The 24,581-nt window shown below is 44.4% G+C and overlaps 2 pseudogenes; both read left to right on the top strand.

Moving 5' to 3' along the window:
• Positions 1-11,305: 11,305 nt before the first annotated feature.
• On the top strand, positions 11,306-12,929 carry LOC116467523 (asparagine synthetase [glutamine-hydrolyzing]-like; annotated as a pseudogene).
• Positions 12,930-23,217: 10,288 nt separating this feature from the next.
• Positions 23,218-24,327, top strand: LOC116466485 (adiponectin receptor protein 1-like; annotated as a pseudogene).
• The last annotated feature ends 254 nt before the right edge of the window (positions 24,328-24,581 follow it).

The following is a 24,581-nucleotide window of genomic DNA, read 5'->3' as shown; positions in this document are numbered from 1 at the left end:
TATTTGAGAGAGCAGGGTATAGGGGTTGGGTACAACTGGATATAGTGGAATTACTGCCACATTAATGAGTCTAAGATCTTGCACTAGTCTCCACTGACCGTTCGGTTTTTGTACTCCTAGAATTGGGGTGTTGCAGGGACTGCTGCATTTCCTCACTAAGCTTTGAGCTTTCAAATGTTTAACAATATTCTGTAATCCTTTATGAGCTTCAGGCCTTAAGGGATATTGCCTTTGATAAGGAAAAGTGATAGGATCTTTTAACCTGATTTGGACTGGGCAGGCATTTTTTGCTCTTCCCAATTGTCCTTCCAAGCCCAGACTTCAGGGTTGAGTCCCTCCTCAAGTAGGGGACAACAAATGGGTAACTTGTTCCCCATATTCATGTGGATAATAGCTCCAGCCTTGGCTAATATATCCCTCTCTAATAAGGGTGGGGACTTTCAGGCATAACAACAAAGGCATGTGAAAAGAGCAAAGTCTCCCAATTACAACTGAGAAGGTGGGAGAAATACCTGGCTACAGGCTGTCCCAGGATTCCTCGGATGGTAATGGACCTTGAGGATAGTTGTCCAGGACAGGAGATTAACACTGAGAAGGCCACGCCAGTGTCCAGGAGGAAGTCAATTTCCTGGCCCTCAATAGTTAAACATACCCGGGGCTCAGTGAGGGTGATGACATGAGCTGGCACTTGCCCCAGGCACCCTCAGTCCTGTTGTTAGATCATCTGGTTGGGGGCTTCTGACCCAGGGACCCTTCATCCTCTGGGGCAGCGCACCTTCCAGTGATTGCCTCGGCATAGTGGACATGGATGAGGGGCAGCTTGTTTCTCATTGGACAATCTTTTTTAAAGTGTCCTAGTAAACCACACTGATAACAAGCCCTACCAGGTGATTGGCCTGCTCCATTTTCTGTCCTCTCTGAACCACCAAGGTTTGTTTGTCTGGGGGCCATGACTAAGCCTGTGGCCTTTCTCTGATCTTGCTTTTCCTTTTGGGCCTGTTCCTCTTGGTCCCTATTATAGAACACCGAGGTAGCCAGGTTTAATAATGCCTCTAGATTTTGTTCAGGACCTTGGCTTGCTTTTGGAGCTTTCTCCTGATATCTGTGGCTGATTGGGTAATAAACTTATCTTTTAGAATCAATTGACCTCCAGTGATTTGGGTGACAGGGGAGTATATTTTCTTAAGGCCTCTCGTAGCCACTCAAGGAAGGCAGAAGGATTTTCTTCCTTTCCCTGAGTTATGGTGGACGTCATTGAATAATTCATGGGCTTTTTTCTAATTCTCCTTAGTCCTTTTAGAACACAGGTCAACAGATGTTTACAACTCCAGTCCCCATGATCTGAGTCAAGGTCCCAGTGGGGATCCACAAAGGGGATGGCTTGCTGACCAGTAGGGAATTTGTCCCTTTCTTCAGCTGTCATTCTATCATTTACTTGACTAAGATACCAGGTATCTCCAAACTCTCGGGCTGCAGCTAAAGCCACATTCTTTTCATTAAAGGCCAGGGTTTGATCTAACAGTAGCATGACATCTCTCCAAGTGAGGCTGAAGGTTTGCCCTAGACCCTGTAGGACATCTATGTACCTATCAGGATCATCTGAAAACTTCCCCAGGTCTGCCTTGATCTCCTTTAAATCAGAGAGGGAGAAGGGGACATGTACCCGGGTTGGGCCAAATTCCCCTCCCCCTACAGCTTGAAGGGGATATAACCGATAGCCCGGGGCTTTTGTGGTCCTTTGGAGATGTCTTTGCTTATTTCCTTCTGGGCAGGGGAGATTAGAGGAGGATTATCATTAATAGGATGGGGAGCTATAGGGAGGCTAGGATGTGGGGGTAAGCTGAGAGGTCCTCCTGTGGGATGTAAATTGCAAACTTTGCATAGTTGTGTACTCTCCCTCAATGAAAAGAAAGGTTGGACATAAGGTATTTCACTCCATTTGCCTTCCCTCTTACAGAAAAGTCAAGCTGCAGGATAGTATTGTAATTTGTACTTCCCTCAGGTGGCCATTTTTCCCCATCAGAGAGAGAATATTGGGGCCAAGCCATAGTGCAGAGAAATATGAGCCACCTCTTTTTCAGGGTTTGTGGGTCAAATTGGTCCCAATGGCTTAGGATGCATTTCAAGGGTGAGCCTGTTGATGCCTGAGTGTTTCCCATCTGAAAGACAAAACCGCCCACGGTTTTGGTTTGTTTTGTTTCTCCCCCTGTCCAAGAACCCACAACAGTCCCTGGACCCTACTGATCAGAATAGTTGTGCTCACCAACACAGCAGCAGAAACAACCCCTGCCCAAGAACCTGCAACAGTCCCTGGACCTTGCTGATCGGAAAAGTTGCGCTCACCGACGCAGCAGCAGAAACACTAGTTTTCCTCCCAGACCACATGGAGGACCAAGGAAGGTCCGATTTAATGGTCCTTACCAACACATTCTCGAAAACCTGCACACTTGCCTGTCCTCCTAGACCACAAGGAGGACCGACCAAGAAAAATCGGATTTAGTGGCCCTTACCAACGCATTCTCAAAAACCTGTTAGTGTCCTAAGCATTCTCCTGTTAGTACTGGGACTTTACCCCTGTCCTATAAAGATGTTATGCCCCAAAAATGAAGTGGAGGGCCATACCCTGAGGGAGGGAAGGGATCTCCAGGGTTGGAAGAGTGACACCTTTTGTTCTCACTTATGTGAATAGGAAGGATACAATTTCTGAGGCTCCCCATATCCTAGCTTCAGGAATAGCTTTTGCTAGGCCTGTTAGTCTGAGGAGGGATCCTAAAATTCCAGGTAGTCCCCACTATGATGGGGCTTTGGGCAAAAATTATGTCTTTCTGATTGGTGTGCCCAGGTGCCTAAAGAAGGTAACAGAGTCCTGGAGTTTATACTAGAAATTATTCTTATAGGAGAAACTAGAAGAGCACCAGAGACAGGTAACAATTTTTAGAACCTGGACTAGCCTTGGAGAAGAGAGGCGAGAGGAAGTTTTTCTGGCAGGCATTAGGACCCAGGGGGCAAGGGTCAGGATAGATAGGATAGTTGGGCGAGTCTCGCTTGGGCAATATGCCTTTGAGAATTCCGCTCATGGCCGCAGTGTCAACCAACTTGTTGTTGGGACCCCAGAGCTGCATGGATTTCCCTTCTGTCGACACTTGGCTCAGCCCAGAAGTACAGGAAAAGCGGAAGCTGATTCTAGGCAAACCAATGGTCCCAACTCCGAAGAGTTGAGGGTTGTTAGAGACCCCCTTCCCAGAAAGCCTGACACCCGTGTCTTTAGTCTGGCGGCCGCAGTAGTCACTTTTAACTGGCTGACAGGTGGCCGGTATTTAGCCCCCGAATTCTAAGGAAAGATAGGACAGAATAGCAAGCAAAAGGGGTCCAATGGTCTCACCACTCGGCAATAGGCGAAGGTCTCACCACTCGGCGATTGTCCCACCACTTGGCGACAGGTGAAGGTCCCTTCATGGTCGCCAAAATGTGTCCAGAATTGGTGGGTTCTTGGTCTCACTGACTTCAAGAATGAAGCCGCGGACGCTCACAGTGAGTGTTACAGTTCTTAAAGGCAGCGTGTCCGGAGTTTGTTCCTTCTGATGTTGAGATGTGTTCAGAGTTTCTTCCTTCTGGTGGGTTCGTGGTCTCGCTGGCTCAGGAGTGAAGCTGCGGACCTTCACGGTGAGTGTTACAGCTCTTAAGGTGGCACATCTGAAGTTGTTCTTTCCTCCCGGTGGGCTCATGGTCTCACTGGCTTCAGGAGTGAAGCTGCAGACCTTCGCCGTGAGTGTTACAGCTCATAAAGGCAGTGTGGACCCAAAGAGTGAGCAGTAGCAAGATTTATTGCAAAGAGCGAAAGAACAAAGCTTCCACAGTGTGGAAGGGGACCCTAGCAGGTTGCCGCTGCTGGCTCGGGCAGCCTGCTTTTATTCTCTTATCTGGCCCCACCCACATCCTGCTGATTGGTAGAGCCGAGTGGTCTGTTTTGACAGGGCGCTCATTGGTGCGTTTACAATCCCTGAGCTAGACACAAAGGTTCTCCACATCCCCACCAGATTAGCTAGATACAGTGTGTCAACACAAAAGTTCTCCAAGTCCCCACCGGAGTAGCTAGATACAGAATGTTGATTGGTACATTCACAAACCCTGAGCTAGACACAGGGTGCTGATTAGTGTGTTTACAAACCTTGAGCTAGATACAGAGTGCTGATTGGTGTATTTACAATCCCTGAGCTAAACATAAAGGTTCTCCACATCCCCACCAGACTCAGGAGCCCAGCTGGCTTCACCCAGTGGATCCCGCACTGGGGCTGCAGGTGGAGCTGCCTGCCAGTCCCGCGCCGTGCGCCCACACTCCTCAGCCCTTGGGTGGTCGATGGAACTGGGCGCCGTGGAGCAGGGGGCGGTGCTCATCAGGGAGGCTTGGGCGGCACAGGAGCCCACGGAGCGGGTGGGAGGCTCAGGCATGGCGGGCTGCAGGTCCCGAGCCCTGCCTTGCGGGAAGGCAGCTAAAGCCCAGTGAGAAATAGAGCACAGCGCCAGTGGGCTGGCACTGCTAGGGGACCCAGTACACCCTCTGCAGCTGCTGGCCCGAGTGCTAAGCCCCTAGTTGCAGGGGGCCAGCAGGGCCAGCGGGCTGCTCCGAGTGTGGGGCTGCCAAGCCCACGCCCACCCGGAACTCGGAGGGTGAAGCAGGAGAATCACTTGAACCCAGGAGGCAGAGGTTGCGGTGACCCAAGACCACGCCATTGCACTCCAGCCTGGGCAACAAAAGCGAAACTCCATCTCAAAAAAAAAAAAAAAGACCAGGCACGGTGGCTCACACCTGTAATCCCAGCACTTTGGGAGGCCGAGGCGGTTAGATCACGAGATCAGGAGATTGAGACCAATCTGGCTAACACAGTGAAACCCCGTCTCTACTAAAAATACAAAAAAATTAGCCGGGCGTGGTACCTGGCGCCTGTAGTCCCAGCTACTCTGGAGGCTGAAGCAGGAGAATGGCATGAATCCAGGAGGCGTGGCTCGCAGTGAGCCGAGATCACACCAGTGCACTCCAGCCTAGGTGACAGAGCGAGACTCTGTCTCAAAAAAAAAAAGAATTTATTGAGTTCTTTTGTTTCAGTTAGTGTAATAGAAATACAAAGGTGTGGTCCCTTTTCTCAAAGAGTTTAAAATTCATCCTAAGGGGCTGGGCGCGGTGGCTCACGCTTGTAATCCCAGCACTTTGGGAGGCCGAGGCGGGTGGATCACGAGGTCAGGAGATCGAGACCACGGTGAAACCCCGTCTCTACTAAAAAATACAAAAAAAAATTAGCCAGGCGTGGTGGCGGGCGCCTGTAGTCCCAGCTACTCGGAGAGGCTGAGGCAGGAGAATGGCATGAACCCGGGAGGCAAAGCTTGCTGCAGTGAGCCGAGATTGCGCCACTGCACTCCAGCCTGGGCGACAGAGCGAGACTCCGTCTCAAAAAATAATAATAATAATAAAATAAAATAAAATTCATCCTAAGAGTCTGAAGTAGCATCCTGAACACAAATTTTAAGCATCAAGTTGTGCACCACTCTACGTAAGCCCACTTCTAAACAGCCTATGGAAAGCCTGCCATGCCCATAACTTTTTCTCAGTATAGCAGCCACAGGAGATTCCTTAAGCTTTAAGTAGCCATTCTTTGTGTCAAGTAACCTTCTCATCCTGGCAACAATTTATTGGCCCAAGAATTTGAACTCAACAATCATGGAAGATCTTGAGGAAATTCTTGAATATGGTTGAGTCCCCTGGCATCTCTGTGTAACATTTCTTCTCACAGAAACAATTCAGGTAGTAGTTTATGAACACTGATCTTGAGAAAATATGCCAAGATTCCCCTAACTCATATCTGCATTGAGAGAACAAGTAACATTTGTAAATACTGTTATTTAGGAAAGTTTATCCTTAATCTACACTTATTAGAAAGAGTAAGCAAGCAAAAGAATAAACTTGATTGTTTGTATCCTAAAAGATTAAAAGAGCTACAAATAGTCTATTTCTGGCTCAGATGAAAAGGAGGAGTAGGCTGGGCATGGTGGCTCACACCTGAAATCCCAGCACTTTGGAAGTCCAAGGTGGGCAGATCACCTGAGGTCAGGAGTTTGAGAGCAGCCTGGCCAACATGGTGAAAACCCATCTCTACTAAAAATACAAAAATTAGCCAGGTGTAGTGGCATATGCCTGTAATCCCAGCTACTCAGGAGTCTGAGGCACAAGAATCTCTTGAACCTGGGAGCCAGGGAGGCAGAGATTGCAGTGAGCCTAGATCGCGTCTCTGTACTCCAGCCTGGGTGACAGAGTGAGACTCTTGTCTCAAAAAAAAAAAAGCCGGGCGCGGTGGCTCATGCCTGTAATCCCAGCACTTTGGGAGGCCACGGCAGGTGGATCACCTGAGGTCAGGAGTTCAAGACCAGCCTGGCCAACATGGTGAAACCCTGTCTCTACTAAAATACAAAAATCAGCCAGGCATGTTGTCGGGTGCCTGTAATCCCAACTACTCAGGAGGCTGAGATAGGAGAATCGCTTGAACCCGGGAGACGGTGGTTGCAGTGAGCTGAGATCACGCCACTGCACTCCAGCCTGGGTGGCTGAGCGAGACTCAGTCTCAAAAATAAATAAATAAATAAATAAGGAATAGACAAAATACTAATTATTAATGTTTATTGAATGCTTACTCTGTTCCAGAAACTGGCCATTCTAAGTGACCTGAATGTATTCTTAATCCTCACAATTCTGTAAGATGGATACTATTATTATCCCCTCTTACAGATGAGCTGGTTAAACAATTTGCTGAAGGGGAACAGCTAGTAAGTGACAGGGCAGGGATGATGAACCTAGGCAGTGGGCGTTCAGAGCGCATATACTCCACTATGCTAAACCACCTCTCTTCAGGTGGCTGCAATTGCAGCTTTCAATATTTTTTCTCAAAAAAAAAAAAAAAAGAGGTTAGAATGGAAAAGTGTCAGGAATTAATGGAGCTCATTGGTAGGTACACAGTTATTACATTATTCTATGTTTCTCTGTATATTTCAATCACAATATTAACACAAATTAAGTAAAAATAAAAATTATGCTGTTTAGCAGCAACAAAATAATCAGTATGTACATGTGAGTCAGGGAAGACTTTTACAGAATAGGAGACACTTGTGCTGGATCTTAAAAAGTAGTCAAAAGAGGTCGGGCGCGGTGGCTCACGCTTGTAATCCCAGCACTTTGGGAGGCCGAGGTGGGCGGATCACGAAGTCAGGAGATCCAGACCACGGTGAAACCCCGTCTCTACTAAAAATACAAAAAAATTAGCCGGGCATGGTGGCGGGCGCCTGTAGTCCCAGCTACTCGGAGAGGCTGAGGCAGGGGAATGGCATGAACCCGGGAGGTGGAGATTGCAGTGAGCCGAGATTGCGCCACTGCACTCCAGCCTGGGCGACAGATCGAGACTCTGTCTCAAAAAAAAAAAAAAAAAAATTTTTTTTTTTTTTTCAGACTGTTTCTGTTGCCCAGGCTGGAGTGCAGTGGTGTGATCTCCATTCACTGCAACCTCTGCCTCTGAGGTTCAAGCGATTCTCCTGCCTCAGCCTCCCAAGTAGCTAGGACTACAGGCACCCGCCACCACGCCCGGATAATCTTTGTATTTTTAGTACAGACAGGGTTTCACTGTTTTGGCCAGGCTGGTCTCAAACTCCTGACCTCAAGTGATCCACCTGCCTCGACCTCCCAAAGTGCAGGGATTACAGGCGTGAGCCACCACACCCAGCCTCTTGAACAGTAAAATCTTTTATACTTAAACAGCTTTATTGAGATATACTTTATATATATATATATATACACACACACACACACACATACACACACACACACACACACATACATACTAATATATTTAGATATAGGTATAGATTTTTTTTTTTTTAGATGGAGTCTCAGTCTGTCTCCCAGGCTGGAGTGCAGTGGCATGATCTCAGCTCACTGCAACCTCTGCCTCCCAGGTTCAAGCAGTTCTCCTGCCTCAGCCTCCTGAGTAGCTGGGACTACAGGCATGCGCCACCATGGCTGGCTAATTTTTGTATTTTTAGTAGAGACGGGTTTCACCATGTTGGTCACTCTGGTCTTGAACTCCTCATCTCGTGATCCGCCCGCCTCGGCCTCCCAAAGTGCTGGGATTACAGGCGTGAGTCACTGTGCCCAGCTTATTGAGATATACATACCATTAAGTTCATCCATTTAAAGTATACAATTCAATGGTTATTAGTATATTTATGGAGCTATGCAACCATTGCTATAGTATAATTTTGGAACATTTTCAACATTCCAAAAAGAAACCCCTTACCTCTCAGTAGTCATCTCCATTCCTGGCCCTCGCCCCTACCCTACCCAGCCCTATGTGACCACCAGTCTACTCTATCTCTATAGATTTGTCTATTCTGGACATTTCATATAAATGGTATCATACAATATGTAGACTTTTGTGACTGACTCTTTCACTTAGCATAATATTTTGGAGGTTCTTCCATGTATCATGCATCAATACTCTTCTTTTTTTTTTTACTTATTTATCTATGATGGAAATTAGCTATTTTGTATAATTTAAACTACAAATATTTTCTCCCAGTTTTTCATCTCTTTTGATTTTGTTTATGATGTTTTTGCCAATCAAAAGTCTATCCATGTATCAGCCGGGTGTGGTGGCTCACGCCTGTAATCCCAGCACTTTGGGAGGCCAAGGGGGGCAGATCACCTGAGGTCAGGAGTTTAAGACCAGCCTGTACAACATGGCAAAACCCCGTCTCTACTAAAAATACAAAAATTAGCTGGCACGGTGGTGGGTGCCTGTAATCCCAGCTATTCAAGAGGTTGAGGCAGGAGAATCGCTTGAACCCGGAAGGAAGAGGTTGCAGTGAGCCAAGATTGTACCACTGCACTCCAGCCTCCATCTCAAAAAAAAGTCTATGCATATATATATATATATATATATATGTTTGTGCATATATAGATAGATACAGCTGTAGATATAAATGGATAGATTTGAATTTATTAATCTTTCTCCATGGCTTCTGGAATTTTAGTTATAATTAGGAAGGCTTTCCTTTGTCCAGATTACAAAGAAATTCATATATGTTTTCTTCTTGAACCTGTTATGTTTTCATTTTTTTGTGCATTGAAATAAGGGATCTGTTTGAAGTATATTCTGATGTAAATTTTTTTTTTTTTTAGACAGAATTTCGCTATTGTCACCCCGGCTGGAGTGCAATGGCGTGAGCTAGGCTCACTGCAACCTCCACCTCCTGGCTTCAGGTGATTCTCCTGCCTCAACCTCCCAAGTAGCTGGGATTACAGGCATGAGCCCCCGTGCCTGGTCCTAATGTAAATTAGGGACATAAACACTCCAGTTGTGCTAATGTCATTATTTAAAAGTGAATCTTCTCTGGCCTGGCGTGGTGGCTCATGCCTGTAATCTCAGCACTTTGGGAAGCCAAGGCGGGCAAATCACTTGAGGTCAGGAGTTCAAGACCAGCCTGGCCAATATGGTGAAACCCGTCTCTACTAAAAATACAAAAAATTTGCCAGGCATGGTGGCACGCACCTGTATTCCCAGCTGCTTGGGAGGCTGAGGTGGGAGAACCACTTGAACCCGGGAGGCGGAGGTTGCAGTGAGCCGAGATTGTGCTATTGCACTCCAGCCTGGGCAACAGAGCGAGACTCCATTTCAAAAAATTAAAAAATAAAAAAGTTAATCTTTTCCCTAATAATTTAAGATCCCACCTTTGTCATATGCTAAATTTCCCTATGTACTTCAAAACTATTCCTACTGGTTTGAATGTCTAGGCAGGAACCAACACCACACTGTTTTAATCATCAAATCTTTATAATGAGTTTTACTATGTGGTAAGACCAGTCCCCTTTTATTGCTCTTGCTTTTGAAGATGTTCATAAGTATTCTTGCTTATTTATTTTTCCATATGAAGTGTAGGATCCCGTGCCAGGAAAAAAATTTGCTGGCATTTTTATTGGGATTACATTAAATTTATATATGAACCTGGAGAGACTTTATTACATTGATTGGTTCTATTCAGAACAAGGAATGTGTTTCTATTTTTGTTCAATCCTACTTTTTTGATTTTTCAGGACTATTTCAAAATGTTTCTCATACAGGCTTCATGTGTAATCTTTTAAACTACAGTGAGTGATCCTATCCTCTGTGAAACTAGGTCAACTGAATATCACCAGTCATAGCTACTCTTCTCTTTGAGGAGAGGTGAGGAAGGGGGCTGATCATGCCTCAGCCTCTCAAAGTACTGGGATTACAGGAGTGAGCCACTATGCCCAGCACAAACATCTACATTCTATTTGCCCTGATTCTTGTTCTCTTCACTGACGATTTTGCATATAAACATATGCATATTACTGGCTATGATATTATGTAGTACTCATTGAAACACTTTTTAGGAAGCTTTATTGTACAATACGGTGACGCATAATGCAGGATGGGAAATAGCTTGGAGGGTGAATTTGGGGATACAGTATACAATAGGATTCTGGAGTTAAATTGTTTTTTGACTCAATTCAGAGACTTCTGATGGGCACACCTCATCTCCCCAGTGAGGTGATTCTAGGAGTCAAAGGAGAAACAATGACCGTCAGGCAAAGAGTCTCACAAAGGCAAACACAGGATTTCCCTGATACCCATCAGGGCACTTTCCCATATGAGATAGCTGCGCTCAGGCTTACTCCAGGCTTTACTTTAAAACCTACTAGAATAATAGTAGGAAAAACAAGGAAGAATGGGTGAAAGGAAACAGCCTATTTATTTCCTCAAATCCTTTCAGCTTCGCTTCACCTTAGAGAACAATGAGGCTTATTAAATAGGGCCAGCAGCAATCTTGCGTAATTGTTCAGCCATCTTCTCTGTTGACTCCTCAGCCTATTCTGCGACCCTCAAGTTACCCACAGCTTGGCTAAAATAAAAGACTTCTTCTTGAAGGTTTCTCATGCTTCGAATCTTTCTTAGTACACTTGTTCCCTCTTGAAATGTACCAGAACATCCACACAACAGGGTATTATATACCTGTAAAAAGGAATGCAGAAAATCTCTGCATATAACTATGCAATGATTTCCAGGATATATTGTTCAGAGAAAAAAAAATCATAGTAAAGAAAAATGTGTACAGTTGCTACTATTTATCTAAGAAAAAAGGAATAGAGATATATACAGAGATGCTTGTACTGAAAGTAAACAATGGAAACAGTCCACAGCCCTGGCCTCTGCGCACATACCCACAGAGCCTGCAGCTCCACTGTACCATGTGTGGCATTTGAGCCCTCTTTGGCAGCAATGATAGCCTCTCTGGTCAGCATCCGAGTGCTATGAAGATCACACACAGGGGTCCAGATGCATTTCATCCTGAGAATGTCAATGTATACATCAGCTGCTGCTTTGGATTTCACCAGTTGGTTGTAGTTGACCAGCTGTTTGGAATCCAGCCAATTCAAGTGAGGAAATATCTTTATTTGTGGCTCTGTTGCATGGTGAAATTTACAACCTCGAGAAGGTATAATACCATTTTGAATTTGATTACAAGGCCAGAGTGGATGGTGAGATAATCCTTCATCTTTATGACAAAGGAGGGACTGGGCAGAAAATGTGTATGTTGGGTTGAGTGTTTGCATTTATTTTATTAATACTGTCAATAAGAAAGTATTCCTGGGCAGAGACACCTACCTAGAGAGTCAGCACTGTAGAGATTAACCTCTGCATGCCCTCTATAACAATGTGGAGAAACAGTTTTAAGATAGAAACTGTGAAGAGCAACCTCTGGATTCCTTTTGACAGTGCTATTAAGAAGTGACTGATGACAGAGAAAAGGCTTGGATTCCAGCTTCGTTGCTGCCACTCTGTTGATGCAACCAAAAGAGGCCCAAGTGTAAGACACTCTCTAGACATTTGCCATTGGCATGGAAAACAGTCCCAATGTACTGGCTGCTAGAAAGGTGGAAAATCATATTGAAAGTGAACACCACTCTGAGGAAGGCATTCAGGTCCTGGATGAAGTAATATTTTCCTTAGAAATTTAAGACATAACGCCGGGCGTGGTGGCTCACGCTTGTAATCCCAGCACTTTGGGAGGCCGAGGCGGGTGGATCACGAGGTCAGGAGATCGAGACCACGGTGAAACCCCGTCTCTACTAAAAATATAAAAAAAAAATTAGCCGGGCGTGGTGGCGGGCGCCTGTAGTCCCAGCTACTCAGAGAGGCTGAGGCAGGAGAATGGCATGAACCCGGGAGGCGGAGCTTGCAGTGAGCCGAGATTGCACCACTGCACTCCAGCCTGGGCAACAGAGCGAGACTCCATTTCAAAAAAAAAAGAAATTTAAGACATAACAATAGTTCACACTTCAGTAGATAGGTATTTAATTTCCCGGTACATTTGGAAGAACACAGATAGCATAGTGATCTTCTCTAGAGAAGGTTCAGATGAAATTTCACAGGGTTACATATATTTTTACAAGACTCCTCCTCAGGAAAAAGCCAAGAAACAGAGTCAGGGGCTTCTGAAGGACTCTTGTTTGATATAGTGTGTGCAGATTGAAGTGCTGCTGCCTGTGACCTTGAACTGAGAGTCTAATTCCTGGATCATCTGTTTTCTTCTTATTGCCTCTGGCACCAGAAATAAGAATTCTGAAGACTGGGATAGGAAAACATCTCCTGATAAAGATATTTGAGTACTATACCTGATACCTAAAGAAATTCTCTGGCCAAAAGAAGCCTTCAGTGATGGGATAACTTAAGAATTTCTGTTTTAGGGTTTTACAGGAATATACTGAACATCAGGTTGATGATATAATGATGGCAACTGCAACACAAAAATTTTCCTTCAGTATTCTTAAAACTAAATAAGGCTATTACAGCAATCTACAAATTCAATGAAATTCTCATCAAAATACCACCATCATTCTTCATAGAACTAGGAAAAAAACAACTCTAAAATTCATGTGGAACCAAAAAAGAGCCCGCATAGCTAAAGCAAGACTAAGCAAAAAGAACAAATCTGGAGGCATCACATTACCTGATTTCAAACTATACTATGATGCCACAGTCACCAAAACAGCATGGTATTGGTATAAATATAGGCACATAGACCAATGGAACAGAATAGAGAACCCAGAAATAAACCCAAATACTTACAGCCAAATCACCTTTGACAAACCAAACAAAAACATAAAGCAGAGAAGGGACACCCTATTCAACAAATGGTGCTGGGAGAATTGGCAATCCACACATAGGAGAATGAAACTGGATTCTCATCTCTCACTTCACACAAAAATCAACTCAAGATGGATCAAGGACTTAAATCTAAGACCTGAAACTATAAAAATTCTACAAGATAACATCAGAAAAACCCTTCTAGACATTGGCTTGGGCAAGGAGTTCAGACCAATAACCCAAAAGCAAATACAGTAAAAACAAAGAAAAATAGGTGGGACTTAATTAAACTAAAGAGCTTTTGTACGGCAAAAGGAACCATCTGCAAAGTAAGCAGACAACCCATAGAGTGGGAGAAAATCTTCACAATCTATATATCCGACAAAGGAATAATATCCAGAATCCACACGAACTCAAACAAATTAGCAAGAAAAAGACAAACAATCCCATCAAAAAGTGGGCTAAGGACATGAATAGACAATTCTCAAAAGAGGATATACAAATGGCCAACAAACATGAAAAAATGCTCAACATCACTAATGATCAGGGAAATGGAAATCAATACCACAATGCGATACCACCTTATTCCCACAAGAATGGCCATAATCAAAAAATCATAAAATAATAGATGTTGGCATGGATGTGGTGAAAAGGGAACACTTCTACATTGCTGGTGGGAATGTAAACCAGTACGACCACTATGGAAAACAGTGTAGAGATTCCTTAAAGAACTAAAAGTAGAATTATCATTTAATCCAGCAATCCCATTACTGAGGAAAAGAAGTCATTATATGAAAAAGATACTTGCACACACATTTATAGCAGCACAATTCACAATTGCAAAAATGTGGAACCAGACCAAATACCCATCAATCAACAAGTGGATAAAGAAACTGTGATAATGTGGCCGGGTGCAGTGGCTCACACCTGTAATGCCAACACTTTGGGAGGCCAAGGCGGGTGGATCACCTGAGGTTGGGAGTTCGAGACCAGATTGACCAACATTAAGAAACCCCATCTCTACTAAAAATACAAAAAATTAGCCAGGCATGGTGGCACATGCCTATAATCCCAACTACTCAGGAGGCTGAAGCAGGAGAATCACTTTAACCCAGGAGGCGGAGGTTGCAGTGAGCTGAGATTGCGCCATTGCACTCCAGACTGGGCAACAACAGAGAAACTCCATCTCAAAGAAAGAAAAGAAACTGTGATATATATGTCACATCATACATATATATGATGGAATACTACTCAGCCATAAAAAAGAATGAATTAATGGCATTCACAGCAACCTGGTTGGGATTGGAGACTATGATTCTAAGTAAAGTAACTCAGGATTGGAAAACCAAACATCGTTATGTTCTCACTCATAAGTGGGAGCTAAGCTATGAGGATGCAAAGGCAGAAGAATTATACAATAAACTTTGAAGACTCGGGGAAAGTGTGGGGAGGGGGTGAGGGATAAAAGACTACAAATTGGGTTCTGTAGATACTGCTCGGGTGATGGGTGCACCAAAATCTCACAAATCACCACTAAAGAACGTACTTATGTAACCAAACACCACCTGCTCCCCAAAAACCTACAGAAACAAAAAATTTTTTAGAAAAATAAAGCATTGATTAAAGGCAAAAATAAATAAATTAGCCCACCTAAAAAAGAAAGACATGCTCACAGTTATTTATTGCAGGATGTTTGTATCAGAAAAGTATGGAAATACACAGAAACAATACAAATGTCCTTTAGTAAGGAACTGGTTGTATAATTATAAAGCCACATGTTGGCGTACTGTGCCACTGTAAGCAGAAATTAAGCCAGGGATGGTGGTGTGGGCCTGTAGACCCAGCCAGGAGTTGGAGACTGTGCTGTGCCATGATCGTGCCTGTGAAAAGACAATGTACTCCATCCTGGACAACACAGCCAGACCAACCCCACATCAAAAAAGACAGAAAGAGAAAGGAAGAGAGAAAGAGAGAAAGGAAGGAAAGAAGGAGAACGAAAAGAAAGGAAAAGAAAAGAGAGAGAGAAAGAAATTACAACTATCACTATTTATTATCATGAAGCAATCTCCATAGAAGGATGAATGCATCATGTTTTATTGTTGTTGTTTTGGTTTGGTTTAATTTTATTTTTTTAACCATGAGATCCCTTTATTGAACATATTGTTTTGGTCAGTTTTATTGAGTGAATTTTTATGGGAATCTTGATAGGTCCTCCAAGAAATTGCCATAAAGCCTTATTCAAGCCAGTCCAGCCTTCAGAACAAGTAGATTCCTGGAATAAGGAGTGAAGACCGTATTTATAGCTTAAATTTTTGTATCCTAATTCTTTTTTTTTTTTTGAGACGAAGTCTCGCTCTTGTCCCCCAGGCTGGAGTGCAATGGCTCACTGCAACCTCTGCCTCCTGGATTAAAGCGATTCTCCTGCCTCAGCCTCCCGAGTAGCTGGGATTATAGGCATCTGCCACCACACTCAGATACTTTTTGTATTTTTAGTAGAGACAGGGTTTTAGCATGTTGGCCAGGCTGGTCTCGAACTCCTGACCTCAGGTGATCTGCCTGCCTCGGCCTCCCAAAGTGCTGGGATTACAGGTGTGAGCCACTGCACCCGGCCTTTTATATTCCAATTGTGATCGGAGAGCATTTTTGTCAGGGTTTGTATTTAGAAGTTTATCTGGAAGGATATTACAAAGGATACAGATGAAGAGACGTATAGAGCAAGGTAGGTGGGAAGGGACATGGGGCTTCCATGCCCTCTCCAGGGTGCACTACCTTCCAGGAACTTCCCTGTGCTCATCTATCTGGAAACTCCTGAATCATATTTTTAATTTTCTTTATTTTGTGATGCCTTGACATCTTGAGGGCGTTGCTGGCCAGGGAGAGACTACCTCTCCCAGGGCTAGTTAATTCCTAGAGGTAGCAAATGGCTCCCCTGTAAACTCACTTCCTTCCTTCCTTCCTTCCTTCCTTCCTTCCTTCCTCCCTCCCTCCCTTCCTCCTTCCCTTCCTCCTTCCCTCCCTTCCTTTTTCCTTCCTTTTTCTTTCCTTTCTCTCTCTCTCTCTCTTTCTCTTTTCTCTCTCCCTCTCTCTTTATCTTTCTCTCTTTCTGACAGAATTCACCCTTGTTGCCTAAGAGTGCAGTGGCACGACCTCAGCTCACTGCAACTTCCGCCTCCTAGATTCAAGCGATTTCTCCTGCCTGAGCCTCCTAAGTAGCTGGGATTACAGGCCGGTTAATTTTGTATTTTTAGTAGAGACGGGGTTTCACTATGTTGGTCAGGCTGGGCTCAAATCCCTGACCTCAGGTGATCCACCCACCTCGGCCTCCCAAATTGCTGGGATTACTGGCTACAGCCATCCACCCTGCAGACTCACCTTTCTTATGCAAACCAACATGCCTGTAATCCCAGCACTTTGGGCGACCGGGGTGGGGGGATCATGAGGTCAGGTGATCAAGACCGTCTTAGCTGACATGGTGAAACCCTGTCTCTACTAAAAATACAAAAAATTAGCCGGGCATGGTAGCACACGCCTGTAGTCCTAGCTACTTGGGAAGCTGAGGCAGGAGAATCTCTTGAACCCGGAAGGTGGAGGTTGCAGTGAGCCAAGATCGCGCCACTGCACTCCAGCCTGGGCTGCAGAGCTAGACGCCATCTCAAAAAAAAAAAAAAAAAAGAAAAGCCGTCAGGAGATCGAGAGCATCCTGGGCAAATGGTGAAGCCCCATCTCTACTAAAAATACAAAAATTAGCTGCGCCTGGTGGCGCGTGCCTTTGTCCCAGCTATTCGGGAGGCTGAGGCAGGAGAATTGTTTGAACCCGGGAGGCACAGGTTGCAGTGAGCCGAGACTGCGCCACTGCACTCTAGGCTGGAGTTCGAGACTGTCTCAAAACAAAACAAAAAAAGGCTTCTTTCAATGGCATTGTTCTGTCTGTATCATCACTCAGTCACCTCTATAAATTAAAACCCAGGTACAATTAAAACAAATAATAAATCATAAAATATTTTTAAGTAGTTAATTATGGGAGAGGGAAAGAATAAGGTGAGGGTGGCTAGAATAGAAGGTAGACTTCATTGAAATAACTTGTTTCAGAGATTTGAGTTTGGAAGCAAGTACACATTTCATATAATCATTAAGTAAAATTGAATTTTAAGGGGAAATTCCTCAAAATAAAATCAAACAAATAGTACTTAATGCATATCCAGTTGTGGCATAACCACACATAAAAACCATTCCAAATGACTTCGTAACAGAAAATTTTCACTGTACATCAATAAAGGGAAATACCCTAAAGATTAAAAATTGCAAAAAATAAAAGCTTAAGCTGATTTCAATAATCATATTATTAGCAGCAGTATTTGTATTATTATTCTGAGACTGCTGTGTGCACATTTTGGAATGCAAATGAATAATTTTGTGAGATATCAATTCCATTATTCCTATAATCTTGAATTTAGCTTGTAAATATTTGTATTAGTCCGCTATATACCTAATTATGCTGCATAACAAACCACTCTAAACATCAATGACTCACAGCCCTAAGCATTTATTTCTCATTCACATATCTGTGCCTCTGCTTTAAGCTACATTCTACAGGTTGACTGGCATTTGAACAATTTAGGCTGGGTTCAGCTGGGCTTAGCTCCAGATTGCAGGTTTGGTTCAGGTCTACAAGATGCATCTTTCATTATTCTGAAAGCAATAGGCTACTTGTGGCATGTTCTTCTCATGGCAATGGCAGAGGTAGAAGAGGGCAAGCCCATACGCACGAGCACATTACCAACCTTTTCAGTCATATGTGCTAATATACCATTGGCCAAAGCAAGTCACATATTCAAGCCCCAAGTCAATGATTGTCATAAATGAGATGAAAAAGTCTCATGGCAAAGCCTAATGTCAATAGGAACAGGTGGTATACTTTTTTCAGGGAGGTGATGGGGACGGAGAATTATTTTCTTTTTTTTTCGAGACGGAGTTTCGCTCTTGTTCCCCAGGCTGGAGTGCAATGGCTCGATCTCGGCTCACTGCAACCTCCCCCTCCCGGGTTCAAGAGATTCTCCTGCCTCAGCCTCCCGAGTAGCTGAGATTAAAGGCATGCACCACCATGCCCGGCTAATTTTTTGTATTTTTAGTAGAAACAGGGTTTCTCCATGTTGGTCAGGTTGGTCTCTAACTCCCGACCTCAGGTGATCCACCTGCCTTGGCCTCCCAAAGTGCTGGGATTACAGGCATGAGCCACCGTGCCAGAATTTTCTTAAAAAACAAAACAAAACAAAAAAAACTACCATAATACCAATATGAACTTGTAATATGTTTTATTAAAACAAAAAAAATTTCTTTTCTCTGTCCACCTAAAGTGTCTAGAAACAAAAATACCTCAGTAGCTATAAGTACTCCTGGCACCTGAAGGAGTTCAGAATATGCCAATGCAAAATATGCCATGCTGGCATGTTGACTGTTTTGAGTTTAAAACACCCAAACAGCAGATACAGGACATTCTGATCTCCTTTTTTTGAGATGGAGTCTTGCTCTTCACCTAGGATGGAGTGCAGTGTCACAATCTTGGCTCACTGCAACCTCCACCTCCCAGGCTTAAGCAATTCTCGTGCCTCAGCCTCCCAAGTAGCTAGGATTACAGGTGTGCACCACCACACCCGGCTCATTGTTTGTATTTTTAGTAGAGATGGGGTTTCACAATGTTGGCCAGGCTCTTCACAATGTTGGCCGAACTCCTTACCTCAAGTGATCCACCTGCCTTGGCCTCCCAAAGTACTGGGATTATAGGTGTGAGCCACCACACCTGGCCTGATCTCCCTTCTTTTTCTTAAAAACAAGAGATGAAATTACCATGTGAGAGCTGCTCTCCCTGTAACAGGAGAAAAGAAACATTCTTATCATCTGGGAGGTTGAGACTGAGAGAATCCTGTACAAACAGACCTTATTTAAAAAATTGTTGTCTTCCTTTAGCCTCCACATTCTTTTTTTTTTTTTTTTTTTTTGAGATGGAGTCTTGCTCTGTCACCCAGGCTGGAGTGCAGTGGCGCGATCTCAGCTCACTGCAAGCTCCACCTCCCGGGTTCACGCCATTCTCCTGCCTCAGCCTCCCCAGTAGCTGGGACTACAGGTGCCCCCCACCATGCCTGGCTGATTTTTTGTATTTTTAGTAGAGACGGAGTTTCACCGTGTTAGCCAGGATAGTCTCGATCTCCTGACCTCGTGATCTGCCCGTCTCGGCCTCCCAGAGTGCTGGGATTACAGGTGTGAGCCACTGCGCCCAGCCTACATTTTCATTACTTTTCCACAATTGTTTAATGTAGTATTAAAGTATTTAGGTTTTGCCAGTTCTTTCGGTTTAATATCCTTATGAGGGCTCCTCTGTCACAGAAGACTTACATTAAATAAATTTGTATGTTTCTGTTTTGTTAGTCTATCTAATGCCAAATTAATTATCAGGCCCAACCAGAGACCCCAAAAGAGTAGAGGTAATGTTTTACCTCCCCTATGCACCTATTATTGTCTCTAAATATCATTTCCAATTAAAAGGAATCAGAGAGCTTTGAGGAAATGGCTGAATCCAGGTCTGGGGCAGAAAATGTACAAAATGAATTTGGAAAATTTTATCCCACCAGATAGCAAGTAAGCTATCAGAGATTACTAGGGATGTGTCAAAAGGATTTAGGAGCCAACCTGAAGAGGCACTCACTGGCCAAATATGGAACAATTTGAATATCAATAAGAATAATAACTGTGGCCAGGCGCAGTGGCTCACACCTGTAATCCCAATACTTTGGGAGGCTGAGGTGGGTGGATCACCTGATGTCGGGAGTTTGAGACCAGCCTGGCCAACATGGAGAAACTCTGTCTCTACTAAAAATAAAAATTAGCCGGGTGTGGTGGCTTATGCCTGTAATCCCAGCTATTTGGGAGGCTGAGGCGGGAGAAGCGCTTGAACCCGGGAGGCGGAAGTTGTGGTGAGCTGACACTGCACCATTACACTCCAGCCTGGCCAACAAGAGTGCAACTCCATCTCAAACAAACAAACAAAAAGAATAATAACTGCAATGGATTGAAGCATATTAATGATATTTGAATACATGAAATAATAATGAGACTTTAAATATTGGTGATTGTTGGAGGATGTTAGGGAACCAACTCATCCTTTTGAAAACTGGCAAATAAAGGGAAATAAGCATATATCCTGTCTTCCCGTATGTACTCTATCATTAGTAAACAAATATTAGAGAATAGGAAGTTTCTCTTTATATATATTCCAACTAACACATGAAGATGGAATAATTGAATTTGATATAATCATTTTTCAAACGGTAATGAATTAAATATCATTTATGACTCCTAACATCACAAAGAGAGAGATAACCAAATATCATGGGCCTCCTGATAGAAGAATACAACACTGCCTATGAAGTAGTCATCCTCCCAACCCCCCAGAAATTTGAACCTGAATCTCATCAAGCCTCTAGATCCAATATGCCAGAAATATGGAGGAGAGAAACATTAAATGACATCATATGAAGGCAATAGCAAAATCCAGATTATGGAAAACTATAGGAGGAACAACTCATTTTCTTCAATACATAAATTGCAAGAATAAAACAAAGATAGAGGCTGGGCACAGTGGCTCATGCCTGTAATCCCAGCACTTTGAGAGGCCAAGGCAGGCAGATCACGAGGTCAGGAGCTCGAGACCAGCCTGACCAACATGGTGAAATCCCGTCTCTACTAAAAATACAAAAATTAGCCGGGCATGGTGGTGCTTGCCTGTAATCCCAGCTCCTCAGGAGGCTGAGGCAGGAGAATTGCTTGAACCTGGGAGGCAGAGGTTGCAGTGAGCCGAGATTGAGCCATTGCACTCCAGCTTGGGGGACAGAGTGAAACTCCGTCTCAAGAAAAAACAGAAAAAGAACTGACAATACAAATGTTGGAGAGGATGTGGAGCAATGAGAACACTCATACACTCTGATGAGAGTGTAAAATAATACAACTATTTTGAAAGCTCTTTGATAGCTTCTTAAAAAGTTGAATATATATCAAGCAAGGAGGCCAGGCACGGCTACTTGCTATCTGGTGGGATAAAATTTTCCAAATTCATTTTGTACATTTTCTGCCCCAGACCTGGATTCAGCCATTTCCTCATGCTTGTAACCCCAGCACTTTGGGAGGCCAAGGCACGCAAATCAGTTGAGTTCAGGAGTTCGAGACCAGCCTGGCCAATGTGGGGAAACCCGCCTCTACTAGAAATACAAAAATTAGCCGGGTGTGGTGGCATGTGCCTATAAACCCAGCTACTCAGGAGGCGGAGGTAGGAGAATAGCTTGAACCTGGGAGGCAGAGGTTGCAATGAGCTGCGATTGCACCTCTGAGATTGCACCTGGGCAACAGAGCGAGACTGTCTCAAAAAATAAAAATAAAAATAAATTTAAAAATAAATAAATAAATTAGGCATGGTAGCTCACTCGCACCTGTAATCCCAGCTACTTGAGAGGCTGAGGGTGAAATATCACTTGAGCCCAGGAATTCCAGGCTGCAGTGAGCTATGATCATACCACAGCACTTCACCCTGGGCAACAGAGCAAGACCCCATCTCTAAAAAAAAAAAAAAAAAAAAAAAAAAGTTGACTATACATGTACCCTATGACCCAGCAAATCCACCTCTAGGTATTTATCCAACAGAAATAAAAACAAGAATGTTCTAGGCATCTCTATTTTAAAAACTGGGAAAACCCAGCTATGGAAGTTATATCAATGGTTGCTTGTGGAAGGACTGACTGGGAAGAGGCATGAAGGAACTTTGTGGCCTGATAGAAACGTTCTATATCTGGAAATGTATTCATCAAGACTGACTGAGTGACAAAAAAGCAAAAACAAAAACACCACCTGATGGAATGGTGTAATTGAGATTTGAGCATTTCAGTTCATGTTAAATATATCGCAGTCTTTTTTTTGGGGAGGGGGGAGACAGAGTTTCACTCTGTCACCTAGGCTGGAGTGCAGTGGCTCGATTCTGGCTCACCGCAACCTCCACCTCTGGGTTCAAGCAATTCTCCTGCCTCAGCCTCCCAAGTAGCTAGGATTACAGGCGTGCGCCACCATGCCCAGCTAATTTTGTGTATTTAGTAGAGACGGGGTTTCACCATGTTAGTCAGGCTGATATTGAACTCCCGACCTCCGGTGACCTGCATGCCTCAGCCTCCCAAAGTGCTGGGATTACAGGTGTGAGCCACCATGCCAGGCCATCTCAGTCATTTAAATGGTGTTCCCACATGTGCGCACGCACATACACACACACACACACAGACGTTAGAAAAGAGACTAAGAAGGCAATCACACTGTGTAGACCTTCCCTGGATCCTAACTGAAACATTTTGATTTTTTTTTTTTTTTTTTTTTGTGAGACGGAGTCTCGCTCTGTCGCCCAGGCTGGAGTGCAGTGGCGCAATCTCAGCTCACTGCAAGCTCCGCCTCCCGGGTTCACGCCATTCTCCTGCCTCAGCCTCTCCGAGTAGCTGGGACTACAGGCGCCCGCCACCACGCCCGGCTAATTTTTTGTATTTTTTTTTAGTAGAGACGGGGTTTCACCGTGGTCTCGATCTCCTGACCTCGTGATCTGCCCACCTCGGCCTCCCAAAGTGCTGGGATTACAAGCATGAGCCACCGCGCCTGGCCAACATTTTGATTTTTTAAATTTATCACATTTATGAGACAATTGGAAATTTGAACAGTGATTGGAACTTGATAACATTAAGGAGTTACCATTATTTTAACTATGATAACTGTATTGAGGTGATTATATAAAATAAAGTCTTTGCAGGAAGGACAATGAAGATCTGGGGCCACAGGCTGCCCCCTGTGCAGCAGGAAGTAGCAAGAGACCAGTGCCCCAGCAGAGCCTGTCTGTCCGGCTCATCTACCATTACAGGGACATCTCTGCCCATGGGGCTGAAAGACCCCAACCTTTCCCCACGCTAAAGCTGCAGGGTATTGAGGTACTGGCCAGATGTCTTCCCACAAAGGATCTGTGGTGGCATGGGGCAATGGGGCTTCCTGCCAGTAACAGGGAAACTGACATGGTGGAACTAGCTGAACTGGGACCCCTTCTATAAGAGAAGGAGAGATGGATTATCACCAACCCAACTAAAGCTGAAGAAGTGCAAACATGTCCAATGCCCAGGAAAAGGAAGAGAAGGCGAAGCTACTGATGCACTGCACTTCCACCATGCCACGGAGAAGATGGAGGAGTTTGTGTATAAGGTCTGGGAGGGACATTGGAGGGTCATCCCATATGATGTGGTCCCTGACTGGCTGAAGGACAGTGACTACCTGCTACATGGCCATAGACCACCCATGCCTTCCTTTTGGGCTTGCTTCAAGAGCATCTTCCACACCCGTGAGGAAACGGGCAACATCTGGACCCATTGGCTTGGTTTCATGCTGTTTCTCTTTTGGGGATCTTGACCATGCTCAAACTAAATATGTACTTCATGCCCTCTCTACAGGAGAAAGTGGTCTGGGGACGTACTTTGTGGGTGTAGTGCTCTGCCTCAGCTCCTCCTGGCTATTCCACACTGTCTATTGTCATTCAAGGAAGTCTCTCAGACTTTTTCCAAACTAGACTATTCAGCGATTGCTCTACTGATTACGAGGAGCTTTGTCCCCTGCTCCGTTACTCCCACTGTTCCCGACAACCACAGCTCATCTGCCTCTTCTTTGTGTTCTGGGCATTTCTGCCATCACGGTGGTACAGTGGGACCGATTTCCACTCCTAAGCACCAGCAAACACAGCAGGAGCACTGCTGGGACTTAGCTTGAGTGTTACTGTGCCTGTCATGCATTTTCCTGTCACTGAAGCTTTGTCAGGGCCAGCGCCATGGACTGGATGGGCTGGTCCTTCCTCACAGCTGTGATGCACATCATGGGAGCTGGCCTTTATGCTGCTCGAATTCCTGAATGCTTATTTCCTGGAAAATTTGACACATGGTTCCAGTTTCATCAGATTCCCCATGTCCTGGTGGTGGCAGCAGCCTTTGTCCACTTCTCTGGGGTCTCCAACCTTCAGGAATTCCATTATGGCCTAGAAGGTGGCTATACTGATGACTTCCTTCTCTGAGCCTTCCCACTTGAGGGGTGAAGGAGAAATTTCTCAAGTGCTTTTAAAAATAACTTCTGGCAGGCACAGTGACTCACGCCTGTAATCCCAGTTCTTTGGGAGGCCAAAGTGGGAGGGTGCTTGAGCACAGGAGTTTGAAGCTACAGTGAGCTATGATCATGTCACCGCATTCCAGCTTAGACAAGAGACCCTGTCTCTATAAAAAATTAAAATTCAAAATAAAAATATCTTCTTTGCTGAAGTGAGGGAAAGAG

This window comes from Hylobates moloch, unplaced genomic scaffold, assembly GCF_009828535.3.
Source record: "Hylobates moloch isolate HMO894 unplaced genomic scaffold, HMol_V3 SCAFFOLD_4, whole genome shotgun sequence".
NCBI lineage: Eukaryota > Metazoa > Chordata > Mammalia > Primates > Hylobatidae > Hylobates > Hylobates moloch.
Note: the sequence above shows the minus strand (reverse complement) of the source record. Positions and strands in the feature narration are given on the sequence as shown.